Source organism: Panthera onca, chromosome D1 (genome assembly GCF_046562875.1).
Source record: "Panthera onca isolate mPanOnc1 chromosome D1, mPanOnc1 haplotype 2, whole genome shotgun sequence".
NCBI lineage: Eukaryota > Metazoa > Chordata > Mammalia > Carnivora > Felidae > Panthera > Panthera onca.
This window is the reverse complement of record NC_138348.1, coordinates 100,761,448-100,778,655: the sequence shown is the minus strand read 5'-3', so window position 1 is coordinate 100,778,655 and position 17,208 is coordinate 100,761,448. Positions and strand designations below refer to the sequence as shown.

General features: G+C 51.9%; 1 long non-coding RNA gene across 1 annotated transcript in view; it reads right to left on the bottom strand.

The window, feature by feature from the left end:
- LOC144613033 (uncharacterized) overlaps positions 1-17,208 on the bottom strand; it is a 217,361-nt gene that overhangs the window by 114,164 nt on the left and 85,989 nt on the right. The window contains exon 2 of the long non-coding RNA XR_013550342.2: positions 8,575-8,653. This is a non-coding gene — a long non-coding RNA (uncharacterized LOC144613033). The remainder of the gene's footprint in view (positions 1-8,574; positions 8,654-17,208) is intronic.

Sequence of the window (17,208 nt, the reverse complement as noted above, 5' to 3'; positions counted from 1 at the left end):
TCCAGGGCTGACTCATCCCAATATCCAGTCCCACATCGGCAGCCAGGACCCCAGGGGTTTGGCCACACATGGGGGTACCTGCCATTTCAGCCAGCTGTGCTAACCCCGCCAGGAGTTGACAGAGGAGCTGGGGTTCATTCTTTCCAGCTCTCAGTGAACAACAGTAAGTAGTACACGGCAGTGTGGCAGTGAGGGGGGCAGAAATGAGATCGCTATTGCCAGTATCTCGTCTCGCCCCATTAGAACCTGGTCAAAGACACCCACTAATCTGGAGATCCCAGCCAGCAGATGGGCTGCCCCTCTGCGGCCCCAGGATCATACAGATCCCAAAGAGTGGAAAAGGGAGGCAGTTCAGGACCAGAATGAAAGGCTGAGGGAGCAGGTCCAGTAGGCTGGAATCTCACTCCTCAGAACTCTTCCAGACCCCTAAGGGGACTCTGAATTGCCCCCATTGACCAGGCGCTTGGGTCCCTCTGGTAGAAAGCACTCAGGCCAGCAGCCCTGCCAGGGGCCTCTGTGTCCTTGGGAGAGGGGACACAGTGCAAGGCTGGCTTCCTTAGGACAAGCTCGGGCATCCTCCTCAATCCTTCTGGTTCACATCCCTGGTCCCGGGCATCATAGTCTGGCCCTGGGATCCTGCCAGTATCATTTTTTTGTTGGTGTCTGTTGATAGGCTTTACACCTACCCACCACCCCTCAATGCTGGGCCACAGCAAGAGAAGACTGATATGACGTGTAGTACATAAGATATGTGTGTCCACCTAGGGACCAAGTTAAACACAGGGGCTTTGGTGGTGTTTCTTGGTGTACTGAGGCCTCCCAGCATTGTGCTGCTTTTCTCTACAGTACTTTTTATTCTCTTACCCCAAGCGATTCTCCCCTTTTGGGGAGACATGTATTATCCGCTCTGTTTGACATTTCAAGAAATGAAGACTCCAAGAGGTGAAGTAACTTCTCCCAGTTAATGGCCAGGCTAAGAGGAGAGCGTGAGCGGCCTGACTCCCATGCCCACACCTTACTTCATCTTCTCTCACAAGTATTCTAATGGGGGGAAAGCTGTGGACGCTAACACCCAGTCCGGGAGTATGTTTTTCCGGGGGTATCTCACTCCAAGCCCAACCCAACACCCCAATTCCAACTCAAGGACCTGCCCGACAAAATCCTTCCACCAAAAATCCATCCTGGTCAGGGGACGCAAATCTGGATCTGGCAGACCCCATGCTTTTCCTTCCTCACCCACGGAAGCAGTCACTGTGGCTTCTCTAAGCCCTCCCCAGCCTCAAAGAAACTGCTTAAATGTCACCTCCTCTGAGAAGTCCTCCTTGCCTTCTAGCACCCTCCTTTCTGCTCCTATGGCCCTCAGTATATGCTCTCAGTATAGTATAATTTTTTTCTCCAAGTATTTGTTTATAGGTCAGCCTCATCTACCAGACTGAGCTCATCAGATAGGATACTGCCTTGGTCATCTTGTTGTTGCCTTCAAGACAGGCCATAAATTGCCCCAAAGCAGGTGCAGGCTGGGAGACAGAGAGACCCTCTTCAAGTCCTGGCCCTGGAAACTCCCTGGAGAGGTCAGAATCTGGAAGGTTCCCAGCAGGGAGGATGAGCAGGCCTCCAGCCATGCCCTATAGCCCTTCTCCATAACTAACTATCCTATCTGAAACTAGAAATTCCCAAGCTGAGCCTGTTGGATCTCAGTGCTAAAGGACAACATGCGGAGGAAAGACACCACTCCAAGGCCAGCCAGAGGGATATCTTCCCTCACAGATCAGGCAACTGGTCAGTTCAAGATGAGGGTAGAGGGCTCTGGTGGGCAGCATATGGTGATAAGGTGCATGATCAGAGGTCCACAGAGAATCAGCTTTTACCCGTATGTCTGTCCAAAGGGGTCAGGGACCAAGCCTTCCAGTAAGGTCAAGGGCAGGCTCTGTTTCCAGGTGTGGGTAGGCACTTGACTATTGGCAGAGTGAGCTGTGCATAAAAGACGCTTGATCCATGCATGGTGAATGAATGAATGGGGAATGAATGAAGCCCCCACCCTCACCTGAGAGCCAGGCCAGGAGCCTCTGTGGGGTCGCAGCACCCAGGCACAGGAGATTCAACCCTGGGACCGCACAGGGTATGCCTCCCGCCTGTGCTGAGAACAAGAACACTGCGGTTTATTGGGAAATCAATAGGGAGGCGGGCCCTGTCTGGGCAGGCGGACACGCTGTATACAGGCCTTCTGCAAACACAATCATCTCCTCAGTTATTAATGGGCCCGCTCGCTGCCTCTTCATTAGTGCTCAAATATCAACAGAAAACCGTTTACTTACCATGGGCTCCTGCTCGCGCCGAGCAAATTTGGACAGGGCTAGTCAAACAGGGAGCTTCTTGTTGGGCTAATGACAGAGCCCAGTGTAAAGTTTAGCAGCAGCCGAAGCAGGCAGAGAGGGCACCAGCCTGCACCTGCCCCCCAGGGGTGGACAAGTGAGAGCTGAGTGGGGGAAGGGAGCCATGTCCGGGAAAAGGGGCTGCCCTGAGCCCAGGCCACACAGCCATGGTCCTACATGTGAACCTGCTCACACATGAGCCTCCCACACTGCCAGATGTTCACCCTGATTCTAGGAGTGAGGTGTGGCAGAAACCGCAAGGCGGGGTGACATAGTGGCTGAGGACTTGTGCTGCACAGCTAGCCAGGGCACAGCTTTGAACCCCAGCACTGCCTAACAACATGGCTAGGTGCCAATTATTTGGCATAAGCCTCGGTTTCCTCCTCTGTAAAATAGGAAATGTAAGAGTGCTTACCGCACAGAGATGCTGTGAAGATTAAATGAGACGATGCACAACACGTTGCAGATGAGAAAGCCGAGGCTAGGATGGGTCCTAGGCTGTGTGCTTAGGAAGCTGTACAGCCAGAACGGACCCCAAGCTTCCAACTTCAGGTTCAAGGCGTTGCCCCTCGGTGCCTCCCCAGGGCTCTCTGCTGCCCCTGCACACCCACAAGCCCAGCCTGCCCCGAGACTGGCATCCTGCCTCAGGTGGCCCAGGCTGCTGCGGAGGCTCAGCACAGACCAGCCCAAGCTGGCCTGGCCCTCTGCCACTGTTCCTATGCTCTCTGCATCTCTGGTGGAATGCACACTGAGAGAGGGATCTCCGGAGCTCGAGTTTTCCATCCTCACCCAGCCCTGGCCTCTCAGAAAGTGTTGTCTCTTCCCGGGGTCTCCCCAGAACAATCCATTCAGGCCCTATTAGGGAGGAGCTCTGTGAGCTTCCTTGGTGACCTGAGTTCAAGTCCCTCTGCCCAGTGACCCAGGCTTGGGGAAGGTACCCCACCTGGTATTGGCGCTTCTGGGGTCTGGATAGTCATCTGGTTACTGTCTTCTCTTGGGGGCATCAGAGGCTCTCAAGCTGAGCCCAGGAGTTATGAGAAAGGACCAACCTCTGGTGTCCACAAAATCAGAGGGACCACAGGGAGTGGGCAGAGAATAGAAGATACATTTATTGCACCTGCACCTTTCACTTTCCTGCCAGACCGCCCACCATGGGCCCTAGGGATGCCAAGCTATAAGCCTCGTCTGCGAGAAGTTTGGGTCTACTGCAGGGGTGCAAAGCAAACACACCAAAGGGGTCAGGCTAGGAGACCCATGCAGAAGGGCCCCAGGAGCAGTGACAAAGCATCAGAGACTTGGTTCTGTCTGGAGAGTCAAAGACAACTGCATAGAGCAGGAATACTCAAGCGCAGGCTACAAGGATGAGAATGAGTTTCCATCAAGGAAGAAAGGAAGGGCCTTCTGGGCCATGATAACAACATGTGCAGACAGGAGGTGTGAGGCTGGGGCGGTAAAATGTGACCAGTTCTTGGGGCACCTGGGTGGCTCGGGTAAGCAACTGACTCTTGATTTCAGCTCAGGTTACGATCTCACGGTTCATGAAACGGAGCCCTGCACTGGGCTCCACACTGCGCAGGGTCTGCTTGGGATTCTCTCTCTCCCTCTCTCTATCCCTCCCCTGCTTGTACTCTCCCCCTCTCTCTCTCAAAATAAATAGATTTTTAAAAACATGACCAGTTCTTGACGACCCTTGTGTCCCACAACATGGCACTTAGGTGGTAATCTGTGGGTGTGGAAAGCTAACAGCATTCACTCAGGCTCTACTGGAATGCTTCCAGGGACAAGGAACTCACTCCCTCGGATGCCAATTTGTTCTGTGTCACACCGTCTTTGCACTGAAACAATGCCTCTAAGGCCCGCGTCAGCCCTGGGGCAACACAAGGAAACAAGTCATTCATCACTCGTTCTACAGAGCATTTACTGCGTGCCTACTGCGTACACAGAAGTGAACAAGAAAGCTGACCCCTGCTCCCGGGGAACTGCATTGTGGAAGGATGGAAGGGCACCATCATGTAAACAAACACAGCAAAGTAAGTTAATGCTGTAAAGGAAAGGAGCGTATGCTGCAATGGACAATACCTGCAGAGGACCCAAAGGAGCTATTTTGGCTGAACTGGTCACAAAAGGTCTATGTCAAGAAGAGAAATTGAACTTGAGAGGAAAGCAAGGGAGACAAGGACCCCAGGCTTGGGGCTTGGCAGCAGGGCGTGCGGTGGGGCCCCTCACCAAGATGGGAAGACTGGGGGTAGGGGAGCGTTGAGTCAAGGGGCAGCTCAGCTGCCAGCCACCCCTGAAACCAACCACGCCATAGCCTGCCATAAACTGCACAGCCACACACACGCCCGGGCACCGACAGGGGCTTATCTGCACCCATGCGCGTACACGCTCTCATGCACACTCGCTTGCCTCTTTCCTCGGCATGCACACTCACACACAGACCCAACTGTGCGCCTTTCTCTCCGTGGCAATGAGTGCACTTGAGGGGACACGCCATGCTCACAGATGCCAAATGGTCCGGACGCACAGGACACGGACGTGCACTTTGCTTTCTCCCGTGTCCTCACGCACACCCCTTGGTCCTGGCTGCGTCACTAGTTCATCTGCTTTTGTAACCTCTGCTAATGTGTATGTCCACCCCAGGGTGACTGCACTGGTTTCTCCCCCGGAGGGAAAGAAATTCTGACTCCTGAGTCATTTGAGTCTGTGGCACTGAAAGGCCTCCCGACCAGAAGGAACAAGAAAATGTCACTGGCTGATGGGAACAATTTGAATGCAAAATGCCACCTTCCAATGATTGCACCTTTTGCTGCAGCTGCCAGCAAAAAGACACTTAGCTCTTTCCCAGGGGCCAGACTCTGATCAAACAGTTTTGCACTTCCTTCCGTGTCTTCTTCCCCCCAGAACTGTGTGTCTCAGACCTATGTGGGGGTCCTCACAGGGCCAGTGCAGCCCTTCTTCTGGCAAAAGGCAGAAGGGGCCTGGGCAAGCACCCCGAGATGGCTCTTCACGGGGTCTCCGTCACCCCTCCAGCTTCTGATGCAGGCAAGCAGCTCCTGCTCCATCCGCTCTAAACTGGGCTGTGGGGCGAGGGGCCTTCCAATACCTCCCCTGACGCTACACTCCCCTCTGCATGGGAAGCCCCTCTTGGCTTGTCTCTCCTCTCTGGAGAGCACATAGCGGGGAGGGTCATGCCCACTTTGCGCACCGCTGTGTCCTCAGAATCCAGCACAGGCCTGGCACGCAGTAGGTACTCCGTGATACTTACAAAACGGGTGAAGAACAACAGAATGAAAGGAGAAAGGAACCAAGCAAAGAGGAACATCTCTTCTACTTCCCAGGCGACTCTGGTCCACAGAGCCCACAGTTCACGGGAGGGTCTGGGCACCACACACCCGCCAGCCCTGCCTCTCCCACCCTACAGACACAGTCCAGCCCCCAGGGTTCCTCCTCACCCTCCTTGTTCTGGAGCCCTCCCCCCACAACGCCCCTCTTCACCCTCGGAAATCCTGTCTCTCCTTCCATCCCCATTCGGAAGATGCCTGCCAAGGTGGGCAAAATTCTAAAATCACTCCCAAGTTCCCCTCCCCAGATAATTCGAACACTAAGCGAGGTATTGTTGTCAGGAATCTCACAGATATATTTAAAGTCCCAAATCACGGACCTTAAGACACAGAGATTATTCAGGTGGCCTGACCTAATCGCCGTGCCCTTTCAAAAGAGAGCTTCTCCCGCTGGTCACCGAAGGGAAGCCAGAGAGAGCAGAAGCATGACAATGCAACACGCTGCTGCTGACCTGAAGGTAGAGGGGGACCCCGCAGATAGCACGGGAAAGCAGCCTGGGGGTGCTGAAAGTGACCACCAGCCAGCAGCCGGCAAGAAAACGGGGCCTCGGCCCACTGCTGCCAACAACCTGAATGAGCTCGGAAGCAGATTTTTCCAAGAAATCCAGACGAGAACACAGCCTGGCCAATACCTTGAGGTCAGGTTTGTGGAGCCTCTGAGCCACACCAGACTTCTGACCTACGGGACCGGGAAGTCAGAAATCGGTGTTGTAGGTGTTCTTGTTGGGTTTTTACCCCCCTCCATGATTTTCTTTTTTTAATTTTTAATGGTGGTTAAACGCACATAACATGAAATTTACCATCTTAACAGTGCTTAATGTACAGGTCAGTGGTGTCAAATACATGTGTGTTGCTGTGTTACCAATCTCCAGAACAGGTTTTATCTTGCAAAACAGCTCTATACCTATGGAACCCTACTTCCCCACCCCCGCTCCCCACAGTCCCAGGCAGCCACCATTACTCCCTGTGTCTGTCAGTTCGCAGGTGTCGCTCTAAATGACCCTGCGTGATGTGCTGTGTCTCAAGAAGATCGGTCCTTCCCTCAGAAGCCTTTGCCGATCCCCTCTGCTGATGCTTATGATGTGCTCCTCCAGGCTCCCCAGTGACCTCTCCTGAAGCCCAGACCCCCATCGGGGCAGCATTAACGCTCTTATCCAGGTGGACGAGCAGAACTTGGGAGTCCCGTGAGAGTGGAGACAAGAGGGTATCTACCATTAGGTTCCCCGTGGTGCCTGCTATCATAATAGCTAATAAAAATGACAGTTACTGGGGTGCCTGGGTGGCTCAATCAATTAAACGTGGGACTTCAGCTCAGGTCATGATCTCACAGTTTGTGGGTTCGAGCCTGCATCGGGCTCTGTGCTGACAGCTTGGAGCCTGGAGACTGCTTCAGATTCTGTGTCTCCGTCTCTCTCTGCCCCTCTCCTGCTCCCACTGTCTCTGTCTCTCAAAAATAAACATTAAAAAAAAATTTTAATGACAGGTACCATTTATCCTTTTGTTAAGCATCTATTGTGTACTGTAATAAGCCCTTGCATATGCCTCACCAAAAAAGAATATAAAACAAAAACACCACAGTTGTAGTATTTATAATGAAAGTAATGATCACTATAATTTACAGCATGCCAGGAACCATGCTAAGTCTCTTATATGTATTTTCTCATTTAAACCTCACTGCCTTCTGAGGTCAAGATTATTTTATTAGCCCATTTCAAAGATGATGAGATAGACTCAGATCAAAAGTAATAACTTGCCCCAGGTGATACAGCTTATAAATGGCACAGCCCCGAGGCTCATTTCCATGGAACCGTGTGTTGGCACCAAGCGCTCAGGCTTTGTGGATGGGTCATGTGGAGTTTGATCAGAGACCCTCAAGGCCGCAAGGGACACTGCTGTGCATCTTTGGAGACTGGGCAGGACTTGGTGAGAGTGGCAGGAGAGCGCTACGGGGCAAAATCAGGGTAAGATGCTGAAGCTGGGCCCGGCAGTGTCAGACCAGGTGGGGGAAAGACGGAAGCAACCTGAGGGGAGGGTCATCCAACCCCAGGCTGCTTCTTCAGTCAGAGTAATTCAGCATTTAATATTTTATATGTTAGAGTTCCAAATATGCTTCCAAAACAGAATTCCACTGCTGAAAACATAGTCTGAAAACCACTAAGCTCTTCCACGCCTTTTCGTATAAAGACGGTATACTTACTATAAAAGCTCAGAGAGGTGAAGTCACTTGCCTAAGCTCACACAGCCTTTTTGTGGTCACCCAAAACTAGATCACAGGTCTTCTCTCAGATCTCCTTTGGGTCACTGGGAGGATTCAACAGTGGACAACCAAGACTCTTAAAGTCCACGTGCTTCTCTTGTTGGGCTTACAGCTGTCCTTCACCAAAAAGACTGATGGGCACATAAAGACCCCATACAAAGAATGAGCACTGGGCTGGGAGTCAGCACATGGTGTGCCAGTCCCAACTGTGTCCCTACCCATTTGACCCAAGCAGCTCACTTTTCTTCCTTGGGCCTCAGTTTCTCCCTCTATACAATGCGGGTGTAGACCGGGTATCCCTATATTTTTTCCAGCATTGATGTTACAGGAGTTTGTGGTTCTGCAGTGATGGGAAGTCTGGCAAGGAAGAAAGTTAGCCTGACAGCAGTGACTCAGCACTCCTTCCAGCTCTCTCCACTGGCACCCCGCCCGCACAAAAGAGCCGATGAGAAGCATTAAAATACAAAGCAGCTTCAGACGGGGGAGTGAAGGGAAGGTGCAGAAACCCAGGCACGAGGTGTCAGCACCAGAGGAAGTAATTTAATAAGGGCCTGCTTGGAAATTATATCACCCCAAATAATATAATAAACCCTAATTTACTCACATTTATCTCCCAGAGTTTTTTTTGGGGAAGCATAATCTTGCCTGCTCCACAGTGATGGATTAGCGCAATGGAAACTCCACTGGGAAATAAAAAAAATACATCTTGTAGTTTTTGACGCATTATTATTCAGTGTTATCTCGTATGCCTCATTCCAGGCCCATTACTCATGTTCACTTTTTCCCTTCTGTTATTTTTTCCCCTCCCCTTCTTAAAAATCAGGGCCAGAGGCGGGGCTGCCAGCACATGGCATCGCTCTGCCATTCACCTGAGAATAGCCCAGGGTTAGGGTTTCCTGGGTCAGGCAGGGGGTGGTAGGAGAGAGAGGTGGCCCATCAGGAAGACTCTCCAGGGGATGATGGGCCTTGCTGGTGGTCTGTGGTGAGGGGCTGCCTTCTCTCTGCCCCTTCCTCCTGAAATCAAAATCGTGCCTGCTGTCCTGCAGGAGCCCCCCTGGCCCCTAAGTCAGAAGGCTTGCTAGAGCTCCTTCCTCTCCAGTGGACCCCAGGGCTGGCCTCAAAATGGTTGTCTGAGCTCACTAAGGGACTTGGGATAGGGAGCTATCTTGAGCAGGAGAGAGGAGTTTATTGGAAGGATATAAGGCTATCTCTTGGAGCCAGAGGGTAGGAAGTACAGCCAGCCCGGTCTTTACCCTGGAGAGTAAAGAACCACGGGTGATTTCTGTGATTCTCTTTGGCTTCTCTCTCTCCCTCTCTCCCTCCCTCTTTTCTCCCCTCCCCTGCCCTGCTTCGTCTGCCTCTATGAGTCTGTTTCTAGTGTCTCTCCCCAGACACTGGCCTATGATGTATATGTTTGCATTTAATTCAAACTGGGCCACCCAGATTCCTGGTTGTCCATCACCTCCCACGTCCAGCATCTGCCTGACCATGTCTCAACCCTCCATTTCCAGGACAGAGCCCCGGAGAGGCCAGGAATCTGCAGGCCCAGACTGCTCTAGGAGGTGACTGCTATTACTTTACCTTCTTTTTTTGTTTTTTGGGGTTTTTTTTTAAGTTTATTTATTTATTTTGAGAGAGAGAGAGAGAGAGAGAGAGGGAGAGAGATGCGAGCAGGGGTGGGGCAGAGACAGACAGAGAGAGAATCCCAAGCAGGCTCCAGAGTGTCAGCACAGACCCCAATGTGGGGCTCGAACTCCCAAACTGTGAGATCATAACTTGAGCCAAAACCAAGAGTCTGACGCTTAACCGACCGAGCCACCCAGGTGCCCTTATTACTTCACCTTCTAAGGCTCAATTGGATTATCTATAAAATGGGGGTGGTGAGAGGAGGAAATGAGTGATGGGAGGAAAGTACCTTGTAAAAGATATCGTGCTGTGCAGTCAGCCCCCCTCAGATGCTCCCCATCTGCACCGCAAGGCCCTTCCCTCTCCTGCCCTTTGAAAAGAAGCAGACAGCCTTCTCTGGCCCTAAGCAAGGCCAGGCTACGGAGGGGAGCAGCAGGAACTACCTGTGTGGCAGCAGTCTGCAAAGCTGCTCTCCTCAGGAGAAGGGAGGAGAGGGGAAGGCCCACAGCACCCTGGGAGATGCCATGCATAATTGCTAATAAGCAGGCGTGACTGAGTCTTAACAATAATTAAAGTTACCAACTGAGAACTTGTCCATTTCGGGGTCTAATGGTTTTTCAGCACATTAAACATTGAAGGGGTAATCACCTCACATGCACTGGTGCCCACACTGCGGCCCTATGTCATGCCTGCTGACAGCAGGAAACTGCAGGCAGAGCCCCAAGTGGAACCTGGGGGGTCTCTTCTACTACCGTGGGGTTCCAGACGCAAAACCCCAGCAGACCTGGTCGCTGCCTGCAGGGGCTGGCCTCAGCCTGGGTGGGCTATCTCCTTGGAGTCCTGCTTTGTATCTCCACTGACTGAGGTGCCCCGGGTCAAAAAGAAATCAAGCTCCCAGGTCAGGAGAGCCCCTCCAAAGCCCCTTGCCACCTCTCCTGCCCTGGCATTACTCCGCTGCCCCTCACCACTACCTGCCTGGTGGAGTTCCCCCCTCACGGAATAGGACAGGTCCTGGACGGTTACGGTAAACAGAATCCTCTGTAATTCTGTGTATCTGTTAGGCCCTTCTTACGTTTCCTCTTATTTCATATAATCAGTGGGGTCCATTTTGTTATTCTCATTTTGAAGCGGAGGAAATGTTGGCTCAGAGAAGCTGATGAATTTGCCCAGGATCACACAGCTCTGAGAGGAGGTGCCAATGTTCAGACCCGAGTCTACTTTCTCCAGTTCCTGTGATCTTTATTTTTTTATTTTTATTTTTTTTTTAATTTTTTTAACATTTATTTATTTTTGAGACAGAGAAAGACAGAGCATGAACGGGGGAGGGGCAGAGAGAGGGAGACACAGAATCAGAAGCAGGCTCCAGGCTCTGAGCCATCAGCCCAGAGCCTGATGCGGGGCTCGAACTCACGGACCGCAAGATCGTGACCTGAGCTGAAGTCGGAGGCCCAACCGACTGAGCCACCCAGGCGCCCCAGTTCCTGTGATCTTTAGACAAACCCTCCCAAATGCATTGGCCAAACTCCCATTGGCCTGACTCTCCATGTGCCCCTACAAGTTCTGGGCAACGGGGACAGGCTGCTGGGACTGCTGACTTCATCAGAGGGGCAGTAAAGTGGCTCTTGACCTGGAATTGGGAGAACTGGGCTCAAGTCCCTCGGGCAAGTTGTTTGACCCAGCTCATGCCTCAGTTTTCTCATCTGAGAAATGGAAAGAATATTTTCTACCTAGCAGGATTTTTAGGAGCGATCCAAAGACATCGTATGCAGGGTGACTGGGTGGCTCAGTTGGTTAAGTGTCCGACTTCGGCTCAGGTCATGATCTCGTGGTCTGTGAGTTTGAGCCCCGTGTCAGGCTCTGTGCCAACAGCTCAGAGCCTGGAGCCTGCTTCCGATTCTGTGTCTCCCTCTCTCTCTGCCCCTCCCCCTCTCACGCTCTGTCTCTCTTCCTCAAAAATGAATAAACGTTAAAATTAAAAACAGAACAAAACAAAGAGATAGTATGCAAGACTTATCATTATTGGGCCATCATCGTTTTTGGTCCTCAATACCGCCCTGTGATGACCAGCCGACAGTATGTGTGCAGATAACCATGCAAGTAGGCCCTTTACACGTTTCCGTGCACACTAGGGATATGTAGGCACGTGTTCCTCCCTCTCTCTCCTGGCGTCTCTTTGCACGCGTGTGTGTCTGTGTAATTCTCCTCATTTACAGATTTGTCAGGAACGGGGAATTCACTGCCCAAGATTTCCATCCCACCCTGACTCCAACACAGCTTCTGGAAGAGGCAAAATTACGGTGCTGTCTTCAGTGAGCCCTCCCCACCGGCTCCTGACCCTCCTGTGCTGTGCTTCAGATGCCACAGGGCCCCTTCCTTTGGCACGCCCCTAGCCCACTCTCCCCAGGCAGTGGCCTTGTTCCAGACCTCACAATTTCCCCTCCAAGATGTACCTGACCTGTGGTATGTCTCCTATCAGATAATATATTTGTATTTTATAGGGTCTTTCAAGCTTTCTCTCGAAGGTACTACGTCTTTGGGAGGATAGGGACAAAATGCCCCACAGCCCCTCAGGAACACACTTATTAATCCCCTCTGCTTCAACACATCTACCTGCAAACCCAGACTAACACAGTGGTCTGTGAGCTGAGGTTTATAGGAACCCCAAAAGACATAGCTTAGAAATAACAGTGCCCAGCCCATGGGTCCCTGGCTATGGTCTACATTCCATCACTTCATCTTAGTCTTGCACCTTGACCAGCCCTGGGGCCCTAAACAAGGTGCTGATGTTTTTCTTGGTGGCCACAGCCCCTTTGTGCATAACCAGTGCCCTCTCAGCAAAGAGGGCCCATTACCATGGAGTCTTCTCAGACAGCGGGTCGCCATGGGACAGGCAACATGTGTCTTTCCTCAGGGAACAACGACTCACACTAAAATGAGATGTGATCACGTGGTCAAACACAGGGCAGACCTCCCCTCCTTTCTTCTGGAGGATAACTCAGCTACACCAACGCCCTGGAAACCAATCTCTTAGCTCTCTACAGGAGCAATGCCACCTCCTCGGTGAAGCTTTTCTGGCACGTGTCCCATGGTCTGGAGAAACTAATCAATAGCGTCCCCGAAGATTCCCACAGTACACCGCGCACACCTCCCTCCCAGCACTAACCCTCCACGCTCTAGTACATTAACCTGTGTGCTCGCTCGCTCCTCTGCCTCCCCCTCTGAACCGCCAGGCCCTCGAGGGTGGGTCTGTGCCTCATTCCCGGGCAGGTCCTTGCTGCCAGGCGCACAAACAGCGAACGCGTGTGTCCAGTCCCACAGTGTTCGTTCTTTGTGTACAACAGCCCATCTCCCCCCACCTCCAAATGCCCCACTCAGCTTGCAGTGGTGAGCAAGCTTTTCACCCCGTGCATTTCCCCTCTACCCTGTACCTCTCCTAGTGCCTGCAGTCCCCAGACTCCCTGTGTCACACTGGGCTGGATCCTCACAGAAGAGGGCAGGCCTCTACCACATCCCTGCCTACCCCTCCTACAACATGGGAAGGGCATGTTAGAAAGCTGGCTCCAGAGCAGTCTGAGCCTCCCTGTCCCTGGGAGGCAGAGGAGCCATGATCCTTGGGTGACACCTCCCCTGCCTGCTCAGCAAGCCCCCTCCTGGCCAGGCAGTGTCCCCCTCCAACCTCACCTCCTCTGTCCCAGCTGCTCCCTACCACTGGCATGGTCTCTCTTGCCCAAGAGAGCCCCTGACCAGCCCACACCAGGCCTGGATAGTCTCAGCTCTCCCCTAGCTCTGGCCTCATCCCTTTCTCTCCCCCTTCCCTCCTCCTGTCCCTCATTCTTACACTAAATCCCAGTCTTGCTCCTCATGCAGAAATGGAATTATCTATAAGGATTTGAAAGGACAAATACACGGGGAGCCACAGGCACCAAGCTCTCCTCTACTTCCCTTTGATAAATTCCTTGCCTGATCCAGCAGTCTTCCAATTAGGTGGATTAATCTGTAACAGAGAGCTCTTGGAGAAGGGGGGCAGGGAGCTGCTTGGAGAAAGCAATAAGTTCTGTGGGGAAGAACCCATTGCTCTAAAGGGGGCTGACCAACCCTCAGGAGGCTGGACTATTCCTTCAGGGTCAAGCCACAGGCTGCCTCTTACGTAGGCCCAGCACTTTACAGCTTGCAACATGCCTCCCATCCCCTTTATCCCATTTGCTCTTAACAGGACACTATAGTCTATCACTAACCCCATTTTATCAATAATATAACTGAGGCTTAGACAGAGGTGACCCAAAGTCACCCATCAGAGGCTCAGCCTGATCCTGGGCACTCAGGGAGTTCCCCATCGCTTGCTGCCCTTCTGGGCTCCCAGCTGCCCCATCACATGGAACACAGAGCTCCCCAAGGAGCAGGGAGAGCAGAGAGCTCAGCACCAGACCCATCCTTAGACATGTATAACTGAGAGTTTGGGCAGGTAACTCCATGAGACTTGAGAAAACTAGATATCCTTTCTGTAGGGTCCGATTACAGCAAGGCCCTGGATTCCATGGGAAGGGCATCCTTGGTTTTCCAGACTCTAGTAGAAGGGTATGGTCACAGTTGGCTAAAGGACAGTACCGAAGCGGCAAGGTGCAGCAGGCCATGTCGGTACGGGTGAGGCTTTTCCAGCAGGCTTTCTGGTGAGACTTCCTGCACAGAAGATGGTCCCCCGGAAGCAGATGGCTGAGACAGATAAGAGCCCCCCATCCTATCCTTCTGCAGCGCCCATGCTCCATGCTCTGGCCCGGGCTTCCTCTGGGAGTAAGGAGCAGCCCAATAGGACTGGCTCTGTATTTCCTGCACTGCTGCCCCAGGGATTAGGCTGGAGTCATTCCAAAACTGGGAATCTTGCTCAGGGCTGCTCCAGCCAGGACCACAGTGGGCTTCAGCAGTGCCTCCTGCCCTGCTCCCAGATGCAGCTCAGGGGGGGTGAGGCTTCCCCTCCAAAGCATCTCCTGCCCCCTTTTATGTGGGTCTGTCCTGAGGACACAGAGTGGAAGAATGCCCCGGGTCCCTGTTCCAGAGCAAGGGCTTGCAGAATCACACGTGGGCCTTGAGTTAGGTCCTGTCAGGAACCTGGCACCTTCAAGCCAGAATGCTCTAAGGATCAAACTAAGAAGAATCTGGAAAAGCATCTGGACTAACCCCCTCACATTACTGATGTGGGAACTGAGGCTCAGATTTTGGGAGTGACTTACCCAGGGTCAAATGGTGAAACCATTAAAGATCCGGGAATAAGACCAGGTCTCCCAACATCCAGGCCTGGACCCTTCCCACAACACCTTATGTTGGGTCAAGCTGCTGAGTTCTGGAGGAGGTGGCTTAGCCCGAGACCCAGGATAGATTCTGCAAGATTGAGAAATCTTCCAAATGTGGGCATTATTTGGTTGAGATCTTTTAAGTACTCTTTATTACATATAAAATGCATCCCAAAACTGCAAGGACACTTTGTACTTAAATTTATTATTAATTGTTAAGCACCTATTTCAAGCAGGGTGATCTAGCAGATATAACTGGCGATAGAAGAAGAAAAACACATTGCCCGTCCTCATGAGGCTTACTCTCCTGATGCACATGTATGCATTCTGTAAACATGCGCTGAGATTCCACCACAGATGCTCAGTGGTCAGTATGGATAATATCCGTGTCTTCTGGAAACTTGCATTCTAGCAGATAACCTTGGCATTTACTAGGTGCTAGAAACTCTGCTTTACCTGTATTATCTTGTATAATCTGCACAAGAGGTTTGTGAATGCTCATTTTATGAATAAGGAAACTGAGGTCCAGAAAAGTTAAACATGCCCACATTCAGTCCCCGCTTAGCTGAGCTGGGATTTGAACCCTGGCAGTTTAACTTACTGTTACTACATTCCCTTAGTGTGGAGAAAGTTCCAAAGAACATATATCCTCCCAAACGTGGCCATGCAAACTAACTGCCCCCTAAGCTGATGGTGTGCATGTTCATCAGTCCCTGGGGCCTTGACGAACAGCATCGTGCAATTGCCGTAATTTATAGGCCTATCATATTCAAATTTGGATTCAACCCTCTGTGGCCCCACTACACTTTATCCTGGTAATGATTTATTGTTTTAATTGAGACTTCACTTAGGTAGAACTCACTGCCACAAGCACAAGGGTTCCAAACTGCCCGCATCCAAGGCCAAGGTTGGTCCAAGCCAGCTCTCTCTCTCTCCTGGCTCCTCTGACTTATAGCCACAGAATGACAGAAAGCTGTAAGCAGTCCCCCCAAGAGACGGGCCATCCCTCCTGAAAGACAAATGGCCTTGTGTTCCATGGAGAAGGCCCTGATGCTCAGTGGTCCTTGAGTGAGTGAGTGAGAGCATCGCCCAGATAGGTCAGTGCTGTCAGGAGAGAGGGTGGGGGCGGTGAGCATGCAGGGGGCCTAGGTGGGGAGAGGTGAGCCCTGTCACCACAGGGGAGCGAGCCTGTGACAGCCGTTCAGCAGATCTAATGAGGAGCCCAGCTCCCCATGTCAACCCTGACATCTCTGTTTCCCCAGGCGGCAGCACCTGTCCATCTGCGAGCCCAGGCCCTACCTCCACCCCTCCCCCTTCCTGGCAGCCAGTGCAAAAGAGTTGGCTAAGTGACCGTGACAGGGAGAGCTGAGAAGAGTGAAATCGGGGGTTCAGTCACCTCAGGAAAGAACTTCTGCTCAGCTCCATGACTGAGGCCAGAGATAGGGACTGGGCGTCACCTTGATAAGCCAACAATTACCAAGGATCTACTATGTGGGGCCCTGCCAGGCCATTTGGGGAATTTGAGAATAAGATGCCATCCAGTCCTACAAGACCTTAGTCTGGTAAAAGTCTGAGATGGCAATAATATCAGGTGGACCTTGACAGCTACAAACAATTTACTATATGAGTACAGAGGACAGAGTCAGTCCCATCACTCCTGACTCAGAGGCAGCGAGAGGGCTTCATAGAAGAAGCAACCTGGAGATGAGCCTGAATGATGGGTGGGGTTTTGATAGGCAAGAGAACTACTGGAGCCAAAGAAGAGAGGTAGAAAAGCAGGGGGTATCTGGGGATTCCAGGAAATCAGCTTGGCTGAACCGCAGGACACGGGAGGGAGAACCAGACAGCTCAGTAGAGACCCAGTGATGGAAGGTCTTGTATGCCAGGGGAAGGAATTTCCTCTTTATTTAGAAGATAATGGGGATCTATTAAAGGTCTCTGATTTGGGCAATGATGTGATCAAAACTCTGGGAATAGCCAGGAGACTATGAGAGGTACATTGGAGAAAGAGTCCACTGAACCTCACTACTCCCTAGGCAGGGAGCAGAGAGAGAATCAGTTAGGATTAGGCATGGCAGAAGAGAACAGAAACCCAAGATGAAGTGTTTATACCTACAAGAAGTCTGGAGGAAGCAAGTATAGGGTTGAGATGGTGGCTCCAGACACATCGTGGATCCAGGCTTCCTCTCTTTCTAATCTAACACCCTAACATATGGCTGCCATTCTCAAGGTCACTTCATGGACCAAAATAGCTGCTGGAGCTTCTGCCATCATTTCTACTTTCAGGCAGCAGGAGGTAAGCAGGGGGAGAAGGCAACAATCTCCCT